At 36.5% G+C, this 19,581-nt stretch overlaps 1 protein-coding gene across 50 annotated transcripts in view; it reads right to left on the bottom strand.

Moving 5' to 3' along the window:
- The window catches only part of HMBOX1 (homeobox containing 1), a 192,296-nt gene that overhangs the window by 78,275 nt on the left and 94,440 nt on the right, over positions 1-19,581 (bottom strand). The window lies entirely within an intron of this gene.

Here is a 19,581-nt window from a genome sequence, read left to right on the forward strand (position 1 = left end):
CAACATATGAAAATCAATCAATGAAGTATAACATATTAACAAATGATAAAACCTATGAAATTATTTTAAAAGACACACAAAAAAAAGCATTTTGAAAAATCCAACATCATTTCATGATACAGAACACTCAATAAGCTATGTTTAGGAGTAAACTTCTTACCTTAATGGAGTACATCCATGAAACACCCATAGCTGATATCATACTTAGTGGCTAAAGATAGAGAGCTTCACCACTAAGATCAGGAACATGAGGATGTTCACTCTTACTACTTCTATTCAGCATAATTAAGAGGTTCTGCTGCTGCTGCTGCTGCTAAGTCGCTTCAGTCGTGTCCGACTCTGTGCGACCGCATAGACGGCAGCCCACCAGGCTCCCCCGTCCCTGGGATCCTCCAGGCAAGAGTACTGGAGTGGGTTGCCATTGCCTTCTCAAGGAGGTGCTAGCCAGGGCAATAAGGCAAGATAAAGAAATTAAAGGCATCCAGATGGAAAAGGGAAAAGTAAAGCTACCTCTATTTGCAGATGACATGATCTTGTGAAAACTCTGAAGAAATACACATGAGTACATGCAAACAAAAACTATCAGAACTGAAGAACATATATACCAAGGCTGCAGGATACAAGATGAACATACAAAAATTAAATGCTATTTCTAGCCACTGCTGCTGCTGCTGCTAATTTGCTTCAGTCGTCTCCAACTCTGTGCAACCTCATAGACGGCAGCCCACCAGGCTCCCCCGTCCCTGGGATTCTCCAGACAAGAACACTGGAGTAGGTTGCCATTTCCTTCTCCAATACATGAAAGTGAAAAGTGAAAGTGAAGTCATTCAGCCGTGTCCAACTCTTAGTGACCCCATGGACTGAAGCTTACCAGGCTCCTCCATCCACGGGATCTTCCAGGCAAGAGAACTGGAGTGGGGTGCCATTGCCTTCTCCGTTTCTAGCCACTAGCAATGAACAATCCAAAAATGAAATTCAGAAAGCAATTCCACTAACAATAGCTTCAAAAACAATAAACTATTTAGGAAGAAATCTTAACAAAAGTAATGCAAGACTTGTAAAATGAAAATTACAAAATATTGTTGAAAGAAATTGAAAAATACCTAAATAGAGGAACATCTCATTTTCATAGCTTGGAAGACTAAACACTGTTAAAATGACAATACTTTCTAAATTAATTTATAGCTTCAGTCTAACTCCTACTAAAACTCCAGCTGGCTTTTCTAAAGAAATTCTAAAATTCCTATGGAAATGTAAGGGACCCAGAATAGCCAAAATAATCTTTAAAAAGAAGAACAAAGTTGAAGAACTCACACTTCCCAATTTCAAACATACTGTCAAACTATAGTAATCAAGTCTGTGTGGTACTGGCATTTCCTGCATTGTAGGCAGATTGTTTATCACTGAGCCACCACGGAAGCCGGGCATTAGGAGACATACAGGTCAACGGAATGGAACTGAAAGTCAGGTAACAAACCCAAACATTTATCATCAATTGATTTTTGATGAGGGTAACAAGAAAATCGAATGGGAAAAGACCAGTCTTTTCAACAAACTGTGCTGAACTAGATGCCTACATACAAAAAAATATTATGCTGGACTCCCATTTCACATTGTGTATGAAAACTAACTTAAAATGGATCAAACCTAAATATAAGAGCTAAAATTATAAAACTCTTAGAAGAAAACAGACATAAATCTATGTGACTCTGAATCAGGTAATGGTTTCTTAGCTATGACAAAACAACAACAAAAAACTGGACTTCATCAAAATTAAAGTTAGGTACTTCAAAAGTCACCAACAAGAATGTAAAAATATTTGCAAACCCTCTATAGGACAAAGGACTTGTATCTAGAATACATAAAGAACTCTTACAATTCAATATGAAAAAAACAAAACTCAAAACACAGGCAAAGGATTTGACTAGATACCTCCTCAAAGAATATGTATAAATGGCCAAAAGGCACATGAAAGAAATGCTCAACATCAGTGACTGCTAAGAAAACACAAATCAAGACTACCAGATACGGCTTCATAACCACCAGAATGGCTATAATTAGAAAGACAAGTGTCATAAAGATGTAAAACAACTGGATGGCTCGTACATTTGTGGTGGGTCTGTAAAATGGAAAAGTTTGGCAGCTTTCCAAAACATCAAACATAGAATTACCATATGACCCACAATTCCATTCTGTGTTATATTCTAAGAGAATCTGCCTACACAAAAACTAGTACATAAATGTTCATGGCAGCATTACGCACAATAGCCAAAAAGTGGAAATAATCCAATTGTCCCACAACTGATGAATAAATAAAAGGTGTTAAATCCATATAAAGGAAAATCACTCAGCTCTTAAAAGGAATGAAGTGCTGATACATACTACAACATGGATCAACCTTGAAAACAGTGAAGGCAGACACAAAGGCTTATATAATGTATGAGTCTATTTCATGAAATACCCAGAATTCTGTCTATAGGTAAATCTATAGACAGAAAATAACTTAGTGATTGCCAGGAGCTGAGGGAATAAGGGACTAAGGAATTTTTGCTTACAGATACAGGGTTTCTATGTTGAACAAGTCTATGTAGGAATATTCCCATGACTCCTGTTGCCTCACCCCTTTAGAACTGTTACCTTTAAACAAAGATCAGGGATCAACCATTCATAACTAAAATACTTTCAGGGCAACTTGTTAGCTTACCCAGGATGGAGGAGGCATGTGTCAATGTCTAACATTTTCCTTAGATTCGGAATTCTTATTTTATTTAGACTGTGTTTTAAGGTTCTTCACCACTTTAGTGAAGACTGAATTTTTTTTTTTTTATTGTTTATGCTGGGTTATGATGAGACAGAAATGGAAAAAAATTCTATTATTTTTAACTAGCGGTAGCTTTCAATTTTTTAAAATCTAGTGATGTAATGGGAAAAAAAGCAAGCCTGTTAACTTGTAGCCTGATTGATCCTATTTAATTTTCCAAGAGGCTGCAAATCTTTTAGTTATGTTTGTTGGCCATTTATACTTCATCTTCTATAAATTATGTACTGATAGCTTTGCAAATCTTTCTACTGGGTTGTTTTCATAATAACTTGCAATTGCTCTTTTGACATTTATAGATACCAATTCTTTGCTCTTGCTATTTCAAATTATATTTCAGGGTAAATTCTGTTTATAGTGTCTTTTACTGGATATATGCTTAAAGTTTTTATACAGTTAAATTTATCTAAATTTATCTCTGGGGATTTATGTGTTATTTCCTATTACAAAATAATAAAAAATATTCAGAACAGTAACGTTAAGGCTTTTTATCCAGCTTGAATACATATATATGAAAGTGTTAGTCACTCAGTTGCGTCTAGCTCTTTGTGACCGCCATGGACCAGCCTGCCAGGATCCTTTGTTCATGGAATTCTTTAAGAAAGAATATTGGAGTGGGTTGCCAGTCCCTCTCCAGATATATATATATATTCACACAGAGATATACAGATATATAGATATCCTTATTCCATATGAAAACTGATGTGTGTTTCTGGTGAGATGTTAAGACCTATTTTTATTTTCTCATTTTCAAATGGACAACCAACGGGAAAACATTATTTCCTTACAGATTTAAAAGAATTCCTTTACTTAAGCTGAATTTCCTAATAGATCCAAGGATCTATTGTTGAAATCTGTTTTGTACAAACAATACATTTACCAATCTGCCAATACGATATTATGTAATCACTCTAAACATACAGTTTAATATGTGGCAGGACAAATTTGTTCAAACTCTTTTCTCTGTACCTTTTAAAGAATGTCTTGGTTATTCTTATGAATTTTTTCCTACAGATGAACTTTAGAATTAGGTTAAAAAAATGACATAATCCTGTTGTGGTTCTGATTGGTATCAAAAAGCACCCAGAGCAAACTGTTGAAACTTGAGCTGAATGTGGCCAGAACATGTTGCTGCTGAGCCTATGACATGGTTGTGTTTTAAAACTGGTGCCTAAAAATAAAATCAGTCACCTCCTTCCCACAGCTTAAAACCCATTCCCTCCTCGTTCCACTTAACACATATTAAGCTGCATTATACTTTTATACTTTTAAGGACAAACAGTGCTCCATAACATGAATGCACTATAATTTATCTAGCTGGTCCCCTACTGATGGGCACTTCGGTTATTAATGGCCTTTTGCTATCATAACGTATGCTGCAATAAATATTCCTACACATTCATTATTCTAGACATAAGCAAATATTTCTATAGGATAAAATCTTAAGAGATAAATTATATGATCAAAGGGGATGTACATATACATTTTTTAAAAATAGAAATGTTATACATACAAAAGACTAAGTGCATTTAAAAGTAATATATTATCAAGTTGAACTGTTGTCTAAATATTTAGCTAAACAAAATTTATTTAATTATTAAACAAGTATTTAATGTCTCTGTGTGAGATTAAGGCAAAAAAATGGTTTAAGACAGTTACTGAATTGCTAAATTTTAACAGTTGGTTGAAAATTAGTCTTCAGAGCCTGGAATGGATTTTTAAAAAACAGTGATAATTAAAAAGGGATAATGTAGGCATATATCAAAACACCGCATAGTACAACCTTAAATATATACAATTTTTGTCAAAAAAATTTTTTTTAAAAAAAGATGACGACAATGCTATAAAACATGGGCAACTGATTTAAACAGGCAATTCACAAAAATGACATGTAAATGGCTAATAAACATGAAGTGATGTTTAACCTGCACAGTAATCAGGGAAATGCATTTAAAACTGCAATGATGAAAGTTTCTGAGTAGATCTTAAAAAGTCTTCATCACAAGAAAAACAAGTTTTGTAACTAGGTATAGTGACAGATGTTAGTTAGATGTGTTATGGTGATCATTTTGTAATGTATATAAAATTCAAATCATTATGTAGTACATGTGAAATTTATATGTTACATGTCAACTATACCTTAATAAAAAATTAAAAATGGGGCTTCCTTGGCGGTCCAGTGGTTAAGAATCTGCCTTGCAGTGCAGGGGACATGGGTGTGATCCCTGATCCAGAAGATCACACATGCTGCTGAGCAGCTAAGCCCATGAGCTGCAACTACGGAGTCCCTGTGCTACAGCTCCGGAAGCCTGCAGGCCCAGAGCCCACGCACCACAACAGAGAGAAGCTCCCTCGCCTCAACTAGAGAAAGCCCAAGTGCAGCAACAAACAGCCCGTGTGCCACAATGAAGGCCCAGCACAGTCAAAAATAAATACATAAATAAATCCTTTTTAAAAAATTAAAAATAAAACTGCAATGACATACCATTTCACTTCTATCCAGTTGGAAAAACATGAAAAAGTCTAACAATATATCAATTATTGACAAAGATGGAGAGCAATGTTTAGAATGCAGATGCTTACAACTGGTTTGGAGAATGATCCAAGCTGGATGTTCATCAATGTTTATACTGCTGCTGCTGCTGCTGCTAAGTCACGTCAGTAGTGTCCGACTCTGTGCGGCCCCAGAGATGGCAGCCCACCAGGCCCCGCCGTCCCTGGGATTCTCTAGGCAAGAACACTGGAGTGGGTTGCCATTTCCTCCTCCAATGCATGAAAGTGAAAGTCAAGTCGCTCAGTCGTGTCCGACTCAGCGACCCCATGGACTGCAACCTACCAGCCTCCTCCGTCCATGGGATTTTCCAGGCAAGAGTACTGGAGTGGGGTGCCATACATTTCATCAAATCTACAACAGCACTGACTCTAAGATGTGTTATTGTTTTACATACCAAAAAAAAAAAAAAAAAAAAAACCTGTTGGGGAAAAGAAAAGCACAACAAAACAAAACTGTGATAATACCCTTTATGTACTTGACATGGGATACTTCCAAGTTAGAAAAGCTTGGTGCAGAATAGTGTATATAGCATACCATTTATCTGGTGGCAAAAAAAGAAGGAGAAAAGGACTGTAGATATACTGGTTTGCATATGCATAAAATATCCCTGCACAAAGTGTAACAGTAGTCTATTCTAGGAAGGGAACTATGACCGATAGAAACAGGAGAGGTTAAGGATTGTAGATGCCCTCTGAAGTTTGACCACATGAACATATATTTCTAATACAGAATGTCAATGTATGTTTTTAATTTTAGTTTTATTATTAGCTTTTTATTTTGGTAATAATACGTAGAAAAATTTAACATCCCACTTTAGGAAACTAATTCTGTTCAGAAAATAGTTTAGATGATTTTTATTTTTCTCCTTCCCTAACTTTTTATAGTAGCTTAATTGAGATATAATTCACATACCATACAATTCACCCATTCAAAGTGTACAATTCAATAGTTTTTAGTATTCTCAGAGAGTTGTGCAAGCATTACTACAACTGATTTCCCTTTCTTTGGAATAATATAATGAGAATACTAGTCAGAATGCCAGTAAGGTAAGCACACAGAAAGATTATGGGGCAGAGAGAAGGAAGACCTTGCCACAAAAGGAGCTGGAGTCTGTCCTCATCATGTCCTAATTCTGCTCCGGATATTAGAGGAATTTATATAAATCAGATTTTTAAGGCAATTTTTTGCATGTCAAACTGTGGAAGGCTAGTTATGGTAAAGAAAGTTCCCTATGTTATTGTCAAGATGAAATTGAGACAATATAATTTTTTAGGATAGAAAAGGAAGGATTATTTTAGTAACTTCTCCCAAAACTGTGGTATTCTCTGATACAAAACTGAAATTTGACAAGTGGATCCATTCTTAAAGGTCAGTTGAAATGCTGAATGCGAAATCAACTACTGAACTTTTTCATTAATATAAACTTCGTTACATTAAAATCCACTTTTCCTGAAATTTTTTCTATTGTGTTAGTCTTAGGTGTACAACATAATGATTAATAAATTCATTTATTATGAAATGATTACCACAGTAAGTTTGGTTAAAATCATCACCATTCCTAAGTACAAACACTTTTGTGTTTGTGTGTACGTATGGTGAGAACTTTTAAGATCTATTCTCTTGCTGCTGCTGCTGCTAAGTCGCTTCAGTCATGTCCGACTCTGTGCGACCCCAGAGACGGAGGCCCAGCAGGTTCCCCCGTCCCTGGGATTCTCCAGGCAAGAACACTGGAGCGGGTTGCCATTTCCTTCTCCAGTGCATGAAAGTGAAAAGTGAAAGTGAAGTCGCTCAGTCGTGTCCGACTCTTAGCGACCCCATGGACTGCAGCCCACCAGGCTCCTCCATCCATGGGATTTTCCAGGCAAGAGTACTGGAGTGGGGTGCCATTGCCTTCTCCGTCTATTCTCTTGGCATCTTTCAAATATACTATATGCTATACATTGTATCTCCAGGACTTATTTTTCTTTTCTCATTCATACACTGTTTACGTTTCAGTTGTTTACATGTCTTGGGCTACTGTAAATATGCTTCAATGAACATGAGGGCACTACGTATTTTTTAAAGTTTATATTATGTTGGTCCAAGGCTGGAAACATTTTGGTTAACGTATTTAGTTCAGGAAGCTTAGATTCAGAAGTCAGTCTGGAGAGAGATGAAGGGGAAATGATTGCTGGCTGAACATTAAGCAGTATAATGGTTAATAATCATAAAAATAAAGAATTTTCTATGGCATTTACTGTGTGCTAGAAACTTTATATCAAGTAACTCATTTAATCTACTGAAGAACACCCTATGAAAGAAAAAAAAGTGTTAGTCACTCAGTCGTGTCTGACTCTTTACGACCCCACGGACTGTAGCCCGCCAGGCTCCTCTGTCCATGGGATTCTCCAGGCAAGAACACTGGAGTGGGTAGCCATTCCCTTCTCCAGGGGATCTTCCTGACCCAGGGATCAAACCCTGGTCTGCTGTCTTACAGGCAGATTCTTTACCATCTGAGCCATCAGGAAAATCCCAAGAACACCCTTAGGTAGGTATTATTATTATTTGCATTTTCTAAAAGGAGTAACTGAGGTTTAAGACATTCAGGAACTTGCCCAAAGTTACGTAACTAGTAAGTGACAGAAAAAATATTTTAAATCCTCAAAGTCACGCACTTGACCACTAGAACATTGGCTTGGCAGCATGACAGTAATTAGCTGTGTGACTATGGGCAAATGGTTCAGACTCCTTTAGCCTCAGCTTTCTCGTCTATAACTGAAGAAGTTAACACCTGCCTCTCAAATATATAAAACAGTTAGCACAGCATCTAGCACTTGCCAAGTGTTAAAATAAATTACAGCTAAAAATAAAAAAAAAAACCTCTCCAAAAAGAGAGGCATAGCTCACAAGGTGCACAGTAGTAAAAAGCAGACCAACTGGTCATCTACAGCTCAGAGGACTATCCGCTGTCCTGACAGATCTCAACACAGTGATAAAGCAGAGCTAAAGACTGAAAATCGTACAGACAACAGTGGTTTAAGAGAGAGTTCCTACTGAATATTTTTATGTGTGATAATTATTTTAAGGGCACTCAAACATTTCAAAGTCACTCTTTATATTTTAGAAAAAATCAAGACAAATTGGTAATGAATGCCCTTCTAACAGTATTTAGTAATGGAAGGGCTTGGAACACGAAAAATCTATATGTTTAAAATAGTCCAAGGAGAAAAAAGAAACAATTTTATGAAAACAGCATATCCTAGTTCTTAAAATGTCTAGAAATATTCAATAGGGGCCACATTAAGTATGTTTCTAAAAACTCTTTACTATGATTCCCATCATAAACAATGACAGCAATCCTGTGGCAATTTTATACTGGACATATACATTAAAATCAGTGTGTCCAAAAAACCAAGATGTTGTCCATGGGTCTGCTTGGGGACAGATTCAGAGATAGGTCAGTCAACATTTGTAAACTCTAGAAAAAGCAAAATCCCTTAGCTGAAGTGAGTGAAAACTATGTTCTTTACTCAGACATACTAGAGCACAGGAGAAGGGCTACTGCTGTATCCAAACCAAATTCAGTTTGGTTTGTGGTTTATAATCCTGATATCCTAGGCCACTGCCAAGAGAAAAACATTTCTGCCAAGGGTAACATCATGTAGAAAAGTATTGGCAATATGTGAAGTATTAATGACCCCTACATCTCTACTTTTGTACATTCCATTTTGCTGATTTCAATACAGGCACAAGACCTGCAGGATTAGATTTAACAGTAAGTCATGACCAAGTTTTGGAGAAGGCAATGGCACCCCACTCCAGTACTCTTGCCTGGAAAATCCCATGGACAGAGGAGCCTGGTAGGCTGCAGAGTCGGATGCGACTGAGGGACTTCACTTTCACTTTTCACTTTCATGCACTGGAGAAGGAAATGGCAACCCACTCCAGTGTTCTTGCCTGGAGAATCCCAGGGACGGTGGAGCCTGGTGGGCTGCCATCTCTGGGGTCGCACAGAGTTGGACACGACTGAAGTGACTTAGCAGCAGCAGCACGACCAAGTTTAATATGATAGTCACTATAAAAAAAACCCATCAGAGTCTCAAAGATATTTGGGGAAGAAATAATACAAATTCTATACCAATTCTTCTAGAAATATAAGAGAACATTTTCAAATTTATCTTATGACGTCACATTATCATAGTAATAAAACTAGACAAGGACATTACAAGAATAAAAAAATAAAACCCAGAACAATAACCCCTTATCAACACAGATGCAAAAATTCCAACAAAGTACCAGCAAACTGAGTCAAACTACATAAAAAACTAATACATCATAATTCAGTGGAGTTTTCCTTAGAATGAAAGGTTTAACATTTGAAAATCAATGTAATTACCATAATGAGACAGAGAAAACCACATTGCCATCTCAACAGATACAGAAAAAGCATTTGATGTAGTACAATATCCATTCACAATAAAAATTCTCAGAAACTAGAAGTAGACGAGAACTTCCCTTAAGGGTCATCTTGATGTGGGACATCTACGAAAAATCTACAACTAAGATGGCACTTACTCATGAAATACTGAATTCTTGCTCTCTAGGATTAGGTAAAAGGCAAAGATGTCTATACACATTACTATGTTTAATATTTAACTGGTAGTGCTAGTCCACGCAATAAGGCAAAAAAAAAAGACATAGAAGACAACCACAGTAAAAGGAAGAAGCAAAATTATTTCTACTCACAGGCGATATAACTGCTCATGTAGAAAATTCTAAGAATTTACCAAAAAAGTTATCAAAAAATGTACCACGTAAATGGATTTTTGGCAAGGTTACAAAATAAAAGGTCAAAATACCAAAATCAACTATTCTATGATGCAAGAAACAATCTGGAAATTGAAATTAAAAATAGTATAAAAATAGTAATACCAAAAGTATAAAATATTTAGATGAATTTAAGAAAGTATGTGCAAGACCTACTAACATGGCTGAGGGAAAATAAAGAAGACCTAAACAAATGGAGAGATATACCTTGTTTGTAGATGGGAACACTCAGTGTGAGTCAAAGATTCTTGATGGTAGCTTTATCCATATTTTCAACACAATCCCAATCACAATCTCACTACAAATATACTTTTTTATAGAAATTGAAAGGCTGAGCTTTGTATTGGTATAGGACTAGATATAAAGTCCAATGGACCATAATAGAGAACCCACAAAGAGTCTCACACATACACATTCAATTGATTTTTGATAAAGGTGCCAATGTAATTTAATAGGGTCTAGTGTCTTGACAACTGCTGACTATTTCCAAAAATGGTACTCTATCAGATAATCATGTGGGGGGAAAAAAAAATACATCTAGATCCTTACCTCACACATACACAAAAACTAACATGAAATGTTTCACACACTCAAATAAATGTATGAACTTGTAGAAAACTTGTAGACGAAAATTAAAGAAAATCTTTGAGATTTCATTTAAGCAGATTTTCTTAGGACACGAAATGCATGAACCACAAAGGAAAAAGAAAAAATAAACATAATTACGTTTAACATTTGCTCTTTAAATGACAACAATAAGAAAATAAAAATGCAAGTCTCAGACTTGGGTATCTGTACATCCTCATATTTAAGGACTTGTATCCAGAATATCCACAAAATGCTTACAATCAATAAGGGAAACAACCTGATTAAAAAACAATGGGCAAAAGATATGACAAGACATTTCATCTAATAAGATACATGAATAGCAAATGAGCATCTGAAAAGATAGTCATTAGGAAAATGCAAAATAAAACTAGAGTGAGATGCTATTACATATGCACTAGGATGGCTAAACTCAAAGAGTACCACAAATACCAAGTAAGAGAATGCAAAGCAACCGGAAATCTCATATACTCCTGATGGGGATGCAAAATAGTATAGCCACTTTGGTAAAGTTTGGCAGTTTCTTACTTACTAATAACCCTGTAACTACTTTTAGCTTTGAGAAATGAAAACATATATCCACACTGGAACTTGCAGACAAATATTCATTACTTGAATAGCCAAAACCAGGAAAACTCAAATGTCCACTGACTGATTAACAGATAAATCAACTTTGTTATATCCATTCACTGAACTAGTTTCAGGATTTAAAAGTTGCAAACTACTGATACATTTAGCAACACTAATGAATCTCAAAAATTTCATGCTAACTGACAGAAGTCAGATACTCACACTGGTCAGAATGGCCATCATCAAAAAATCTGCTAACAATAAATGCTGGAGATGGTATGGAGAAAAAGGAACCTTCTTGTACTGCTGATGGGAATGTAAATTGGTGCAGCCACTATGGAAAACAGTATGAAAGCTCCTTAGGCAACCAGGAGTAAAACTACCATATGACCCAACAATCCCACTACTGGGCATATACCCTGAAAAAACCATAATTGAAAAAGATACATGCACCCCAATGTTCACTGCAGCACTATTTACAATAGCTCTGGGACCATGGAAGCAACCTAGACATACACCAACAGATGAATGGATTAGAGAAGCTGTGGTACATGTATACAATGGAATATTACTCAGCCATAAAAAGGAACACATTTGAGTCAGTTCTATTGAGGTGGGTGTACCTAGAGCTATTACACAGAGTGATATAAGTCAGAAAGAGAAAATCAAATATCATGTATTAATGCATATTTATGGAATCTAGAAAAATGGTTTTGATGAACCTACATGCAGGGCAGGAATAGAGATACAGAGATAGAGAACGGAGTTTGAACACAGTGGGGGAAGGAGAGGGTGGGACAAACTGAAAGAGTAGCCTTGAAACATACATATTAGCATTGTAAAACAGACAGCCAACAGGAAGTTGCTGTGTGACACAGGGAGCTCAACACAGTACTCTGTGACAACCAAGAGGTGTGGGATGGGGTAGGGGGTGAGGGGGAAGGTCAGGAGGGAGGGGACATAAGATACTCATGGCTGATTCACTTTTTATGGCAGAAGCCAACACGATATTGCAAAGCAATTATCCCCTGAATAAAAATAAACTTTTTAAAAAAGTATATATTGCATGATTCTAGTTATATAATGTTACTAACAAAATACATACTCATGGTTGCAAGGGACTTGGCAGTGGGGAGAGATACTTAACTGCAAAGAGGCATGAGAAAACTTGCTGAGATATCAAAAATGTTCTATATCTTGATTTTGGTAATGATTATACCACTCTGTAAACTTGGTACAACTCAGAGAGAACTCCACTTTTAAGAAAGTTTTTACCTCAATAAAGCCTATTTAAAAAAAAGAAGAAAAACACTCTCCTATATACCTCAACTTTACTGTGTGAGGATCAAATGATACAGTTAGCTGACACTCGAACAACTTCACGGCTCAAGGTGTTGACCTCTCTGCCCAGTTCAAAATTCAAGTATAATTTTAGAGTTGGCCTTCCAAATCCATGGTTCTAAATCTATGGATTCAGACAACCATGGACTATGTGATACTACATTTATTGGGGAGGGGGGGAAACGCACATAAAGTGGAACCACACAATTCAAACCCCTGTTGTCAAAGAATGTAGTTAAATTTAGCTGAAGTTGATACACACTGATGTTAAAAGCTTTCTTAAAGGCCTTAAGAATTTGCATGATTGTTTCAAAATTTTATGGGTCTCTCAGATATCAAGGCCCTCAAGCTTTGTTAGTTCAAGCTTCAGTTCCTCACCTAAATAGATACAGGGACTTCCCGGCGCGCAGTGGATGGGAAAGCGCCTGCCAATACAGGGGACATTGGGTTCAGTCTCTGGACCGGGAAGACTCCACATGCCTCAGAGCAACTAAGCACATGTACCACGACTTGTGAGCCTGCACTCTGGGGTCTGCAAGCTGCAACTGCTGAGCCCACGTGCCGAGAGAGCCTGTGCACTGCAACGAGAGAAGCCGTCACAGAAAGAAACCCGCGCACCACAGCGAAGAGCAGCCCCTGCTCGCTGCAACTAGAGAGCGCCCACGTGCAACAATGAACAGCCAGTGCAACCAGAAAATAATAATAAATAAATGCAGCAACCGATGAATTAACAAGAGTTGGCAGGAATATTCCTTAAGGCATAAAAGACTGTAATTTCGTAAAAATGGTATTTATTCCATTCCCTCTGAGTCTTCTTCTGCAGGTTGCTATTTATAATACTGCCTACTGCTGAACTTTAGGCTATGCTATTTTATCAGACACAGACACCGTCTGACTCTTACCGGGGTTATTTCTTCTTTATTTTTTCCTGTAGGTTTTTTTAATATAAAGAAAATTTACTTATGTTAGGTAAGAAGTATTTCATAAAACTCTTGAAGGAATATTACACCTTAAGTACAGACTTTTCTCCATGATCTTAGGAAGCAAGAACGGGCAAGAAACAAAAATGAAAATTACTGAGGGATGAAAAACCACACTTGTGCCTAACTTTTTAAAATCACTTTTGTCAAAGCTTTTGGTAGAATAAAGTTTTTTAAAATAAAGTTTCTATTTTAAACACAGGTGGAAGAGAAATCCTGTTTTATACTGAAAATCAACCTTAAGTTTAACAGCAAAAATGTATAATCCCATACACTGCATGTGAGATGCTAATAGCCCTGGTAAGACATTAAATATCAAAAACTATAGAAAACTGATTTTTCTAATGACAAAAAGTGTCCTCTGAAATTATTTTCACTCCAATTTTTCACAGCTCTCACCAAAGTGAGAAAAATGGGTGTTCAGATATACAGCCTGGATTTTTTTTACTGAGGAAAAGAAAGGTAACCATATGTGTTGTATTTGTAAGAAAACAGTTTGGCAACAAATTGCTGAATGTAGAAGAAAATGAGAATAAAATAATTTTTTTGAACCAGAGGATAGCATCTGTTCTTATTCTTCAGAGACAAGGGAAAATCCTAAAATGTACTTTGCAAAAACATTTATATTTGAAAGGACGTTTTCTCCTAATAGAAACTAAAGCTCTAAACCTTTTCAATTTGGAAACACAAGTTCCAACTTACATGCAGAAATCTGCCATATTTATAGACAGATAATAGCCTTCATAGTAGAGCTCTACATGAGCTAGTAAAATTCATCAGGTAGGAATTGATAAGATCTTGTTAGATAAGCATTAGAATTATATTTGGTTATAATAGGATAATACCATAGTCTGTGACTTATGCCCAACCAATACTACTTTTCTAATATAAACGTAAATTCTACTTGCTTACAGGAGCTTTATTCATAATTGCCCAAAGCTGGAAGCAACCAAGATGTCCTTCAGTAGATGAATGGATAAACTGTGGTACATCCAATGAAACATTACTTAAGCACTAAAAAGAAATCAACTATCAAACCATGAAAAGACATTAAAGAATCTTAAACAATTATTAAGTGAAAGAAGCCAACCTGAAAAGGGTACATATTATATGATAACACTCTGGACAAGGCACAACCATGGAGGCAGCAAAAAGCTCAGCAGTTGTCAAGGGTCAGGGGATAAGAGGGAAGGATGAATAGGTAGAGTACAGGGAACTTTTAGGCAATGAAACTAGAGTGTCATCTTCTGACACTATAATGGTAGACAATAGTAATTACATTTTTTCAAGACCTATTTGAATGTACAAAACCATTTATACCTAAAGTAAATCGGGACTCTGGGTGATAATGTAGGTTCATAAAGTGCTAGATGCGAAGAATACGGGAGGCTGTGTGTGTGTGTGTGGAGGGGCAGGAGGTATATGGGAACTCTATACTTATAGCTCACTTTTGCTGTGAATATACAACTACCCTGAAACATAATGTCCATTTTTTTTTAAAAGGTATATTGACATTTTAGTTGGTTTCTAGTGTCAGGTCTGAAGTTCTCTAATCAGGGAGAGGATCAATAGGTACAAAACTTTGTAAAGAAATTACTGTAGTTAAACTAAATATGTAGTGCTTTTATCCTTCGTTTTATTTTATGGTTGTTTGATTTTTGGCCATGCTACATGGCATGTGAGATCCTAATTCCCCAACCAGAGGTGGAACCCATGCCCTCTGCAGTGGAAGCATGAAGTCTTAACCACTGGACCACCAGGGAAGTCCCTATTCTTCATTTTAAAGATAAGGAAGAAAGGGAAAGTGATCTGAATTCAGCTGAAACATTTCTAAAACTGGTTCAGAGCTTCTCTTTATACAAATTCTTACATTTGGAGAATAAGAGTCATGAGGGAGGGGTAAAATGCACACTTGTTAAATGTACTTAGCTGTTTAAAAACAGAATGGAGTTTGACAACTAGAAAAGATACTTGGAAAACATTTGGTCAAACCCCACATCTTATAAATAAAGAAAATGAGGCTCAGCAAAGTTATGTGATTTGCCCTGGATCACAAGGCTATTTGACAGAAGGACTAGAATTTTGGCATTCAAAAGTTTAATGGTCATTTTCCCATTATATACCACTACCATCCAAGAAAACAGAATTGGGGTAAATTTCTTAAAACTCAGAGAGGACTCTTTTTTTCTTCTTTTATGTATTTACTTTTTAAGAGGACATGAATCTAATTAGGATACCTATTTAGCTGATGAGCACACACTAAAGCATTGCCCACTTACCCACTTATTTTGCCAGCCTGATTTTCCCCAGAGGTCACCTAAGAAGAAAATCATGTCTTAATAATTCTCACACCCCAAGAAAATGTCTCACCCTGAAAGTGAATATAAAACCTACATGTTTATTACTAAAGCAAAGACTATGTATGCTCCCCACCTTACCATTGTTAGTGAGAATTTTGAAACTTGCCCGATCTCTTACAGGGGTAAAAATCCACTCTCGGGAGCAGCTATGACTCTGTGAAAGAAGCTACAAATAACATGCTGGGAAATTCAGCAGGCACTGTTATTATATCCTGTTTATACTGTCATTTTTCCTATCAGTAGGATATTATTTATACAGACCCCACCTATGAACTTCTTGTTGATCTTATTATAGAAATCCTCCAAATCTATAAAAAGAAGCCTCTGTATTTTGTTTCTGGAACAAGCACATGTGTGGTAATTTTGCACCTCACTACACATTTTTATTTAGCATTTCCTTTTGTTATGCACCACTCATTCTCATTTTTACCCAAGGTTGATTTATTTCATTACGTCACATACTGGAGTTAAACTTAACTGACTCCAATCTAGGACAGATTCCAGAGCACCACATCTTTTATGTTGGGGGAGATTTCATCAGGTAGCTATTCTTCTAAGATAAACTTGACTAATTTGTTTAACAGGCAGAAAAACGTGCCAATATATTAATCAGGTGCCCCAGTGAGTGAGGCCCAAGTGCCTAGAAGCCTTTCTAACTTTGGCTTCTTTATCTCAGCTGGGTCAGTTATGAGGGCTAAGCTTTATATTAGTTCTCACTAACTTACTATTCTCTAGCTAGATCTCTTTTCTGGAATGAAAAGCATTGCTTCTGAGTTTAGCTGGATGGTTAGACAGGCTGAGTGGAAATGTGACAGTAATACATGAGAAATACATGAATTCAGTAAGTAGACCAAAGGGACAATGAACCAATCTGGTTATAAATCATCCTTGAGCCCCTGCCTAACATAAACAATTGAATTAAAGCAGATAAAAGAAAAATGCAAATCCCTTAAGGGCAGAAATTCATGCTGCGTTTGTTGAGTAAGTAAGTATTTCCAGAGGGGAGATATCACTGGAGAAAGTCACTGGATAAATTTTCACATGTATACCTTGTGTTAGCTTCACTAGTACTCCTTTTCTAGGGAAACATGAGATCTTCAGAGAGTATGTGCAATGCTAGACTCTTTGAGAATGTTTAAGATCTCTGCTTTTAAAGACTACTACTCTAAAATGCAGAACTGAAATGAAGTTTAACCTCTCAGGGTGGTAAACTAAGTGTATTAATTTCAGGCAAAAAAGAGAGGTCTACATGGGCTACAGTGATCAAAGAAGTCAAAATGAGGATAGTAACAGAAGTAATGTTGATAAAGGGTTCCCTGCTGGTTCAGTGGTAAAGAATCCGCTTGCCAATGCAAGAGACTTGGGTTCAATCCCTGGGTTGGGAAGACCCTCTGGAGAAGGAAATGGCAACCCACTCCAATATTCTTGTCTGGGAAATCCCAGAGGCAGAGGAGCCTGGCGGGAGATAGCCCAGGGGGTCACAAAGAGTCAGACATCACTCAGCAACTCAACAACAACAACACTGATCAACAGGAATTGGTAAGACCAGGGTGAGCAGATGAAGGCAAGCTAGGCACAGTCAACAACTGTGAGCATCCAGGCGAACAGATACAGAAATGGCAAGTAGCTGAGTCCAGCTAGCAAGGATACTGAAAACAAGATGGCTATAAACAGCAGGCTGGAGTAGATTATAAAGAACTTCATTTTCCATACAATGGAGAACCAAAGATATATGAATGAACCCAAGTTTGGACTAGGAATGAAGAGGAGGAAGAGGCAGTGATATCACTTGGGGTGAGGCAGAAATGAGGGGAAGAACCTTTTAATGGTACCAAATCCTATGATTACAGTGGCAAAAGTCCACGAGTTCTAACAGACAACACATGGAAAAATTTCAACTCTTGCTTTCCTAAACAAGAGATGGCATCATGACGACTGTCACTGACTGAGACAATGCTAGACAATGCCAATCCATGGCAGTTAATGTCAGGAAAGCTCACCAGTTTCCTAGAACACTACTTCTCATGGCAAATCACCTGGTGATCTGGTTAAAATGTAAATTCTGATTCAGTAGGTTTAGGGTGGTACATTTCTAAATGTAGAAATTTCTCTAAATGGAGAAATGTAAATGGAGATAGACAGATGTACATAGAAATGTAAATGGAGAATTGGGTACATTCTCCCAATACCGCTATCCCACGGACTACATTTTAAATGGCAAGATGCTAAAACATCTTTAATTTCCCTTTCAAAAAAGGCAGTATTTGATGTATGGTATAGCTAATGCCTCAGATATGTCAAAGAAATTCCTTTTAGAGGTACTGTATTATAATTTGCATCAACATCTGATGGATTTCAAAGACACTATTTTAAAGGTCCAAGATGATTCAAGATTCAGGGTATTCAAGAGATTCAGAAATATTTCCACTTGGGCAAAATCAACTTTATCATGCTGTTTATAACACTATAGTTTTTTCTTTTTTTCTTTTTTTTCTTTTTTAGGCTGGCAAACTAGAAGATACTATTGCTTCTAATCTTGGGGGCTGAATTAAAAGTCCTGAGAGACAACTGATCTTTCCACAGTGCATATCAGTGGGTTTTGATAAAACCCACTTAAACTGCCCTTATAATGCCCTTGGCACCACACCTTAATCCTTGAAGATAAAAGTAACATTTTAAGCATCCTATTGAAAAACAACTGAAGATTACAAAAATTAGATTCATAAATAGTTCTACAGGAAGGGACATGCCTTTAACTTTTTTTTAAACCATGAACAGAAGTATCATTTATAAAATACTTTACTAGTGTAATATGTTACGCACATACTAAGACTGGGTGACCTTAGATTCTTGGGTTGAAATTTAAGATTTCCAAAATCTCACGTTTCATTTTTAACCAAATGGTCAGTAATAACATTTGAGGAAAATGAGCTTCGATATGTATCAATGTCTAGAGAACAGAAATAGCATCTTAAAACTGGAAGGTGCTGTTGAAGACCAGATTCAACTATTTCAATGTATTAATAGGAGAAACTGAGGTGCAAAGGCTAAAAAGGCCAAAGTCACAGAGATGCTACTGGAATGTTAAAAAAAAGAATGGGAGAAACAAATTAATTTTTATATCTGTTAATATACAACACACAACAATATATCAACTACAACATGTGTGTAGTTGAAAGAGTTTCTAGTTCCTCCCATGACTAAGACATAGTTGATTTTACTAAGCTCTTAGAAGTTATTGCTGAGAAAAGAAGACTACAGACCAACAAAGAAAAGACATGCTACCCCCCAATTCAAGAACTTCATAAAAAATGCAATCTGAATAGAGAATGACACATATACACCACATACTCAGGATGGGGCTGCCGTTGGTTGGGTAATGCGATGGGATATAAAAAAATAAAGAGAAGACATTGGTAATTCTTATCTTCTCAGTTATGGTTTGAGAATATACATTTTCTTTTACATATGAAAAAGTGGTTAAAACACACAACATCCTTCACTCCCATGAATCTTTTTTTAATTGGTAAAATCAAGGAGTAGATT

The sequence above is a fragment of the Bos grunniens genome, chromosome 8 (assembly GCF_055505025.1).
Source record: "Bos grunniens cultivar Pamir isolate PY7600 chromosome 8, Bosgru_T2T1.0, whole genome shotgun sequence".
NCBI classification, from domain to species: domain Eukaryota; kingdom Metazoa; phylum Chordata; class Mammalia; order Artiodactyla; family Bovidae; genus Bos; species Bos grunniens.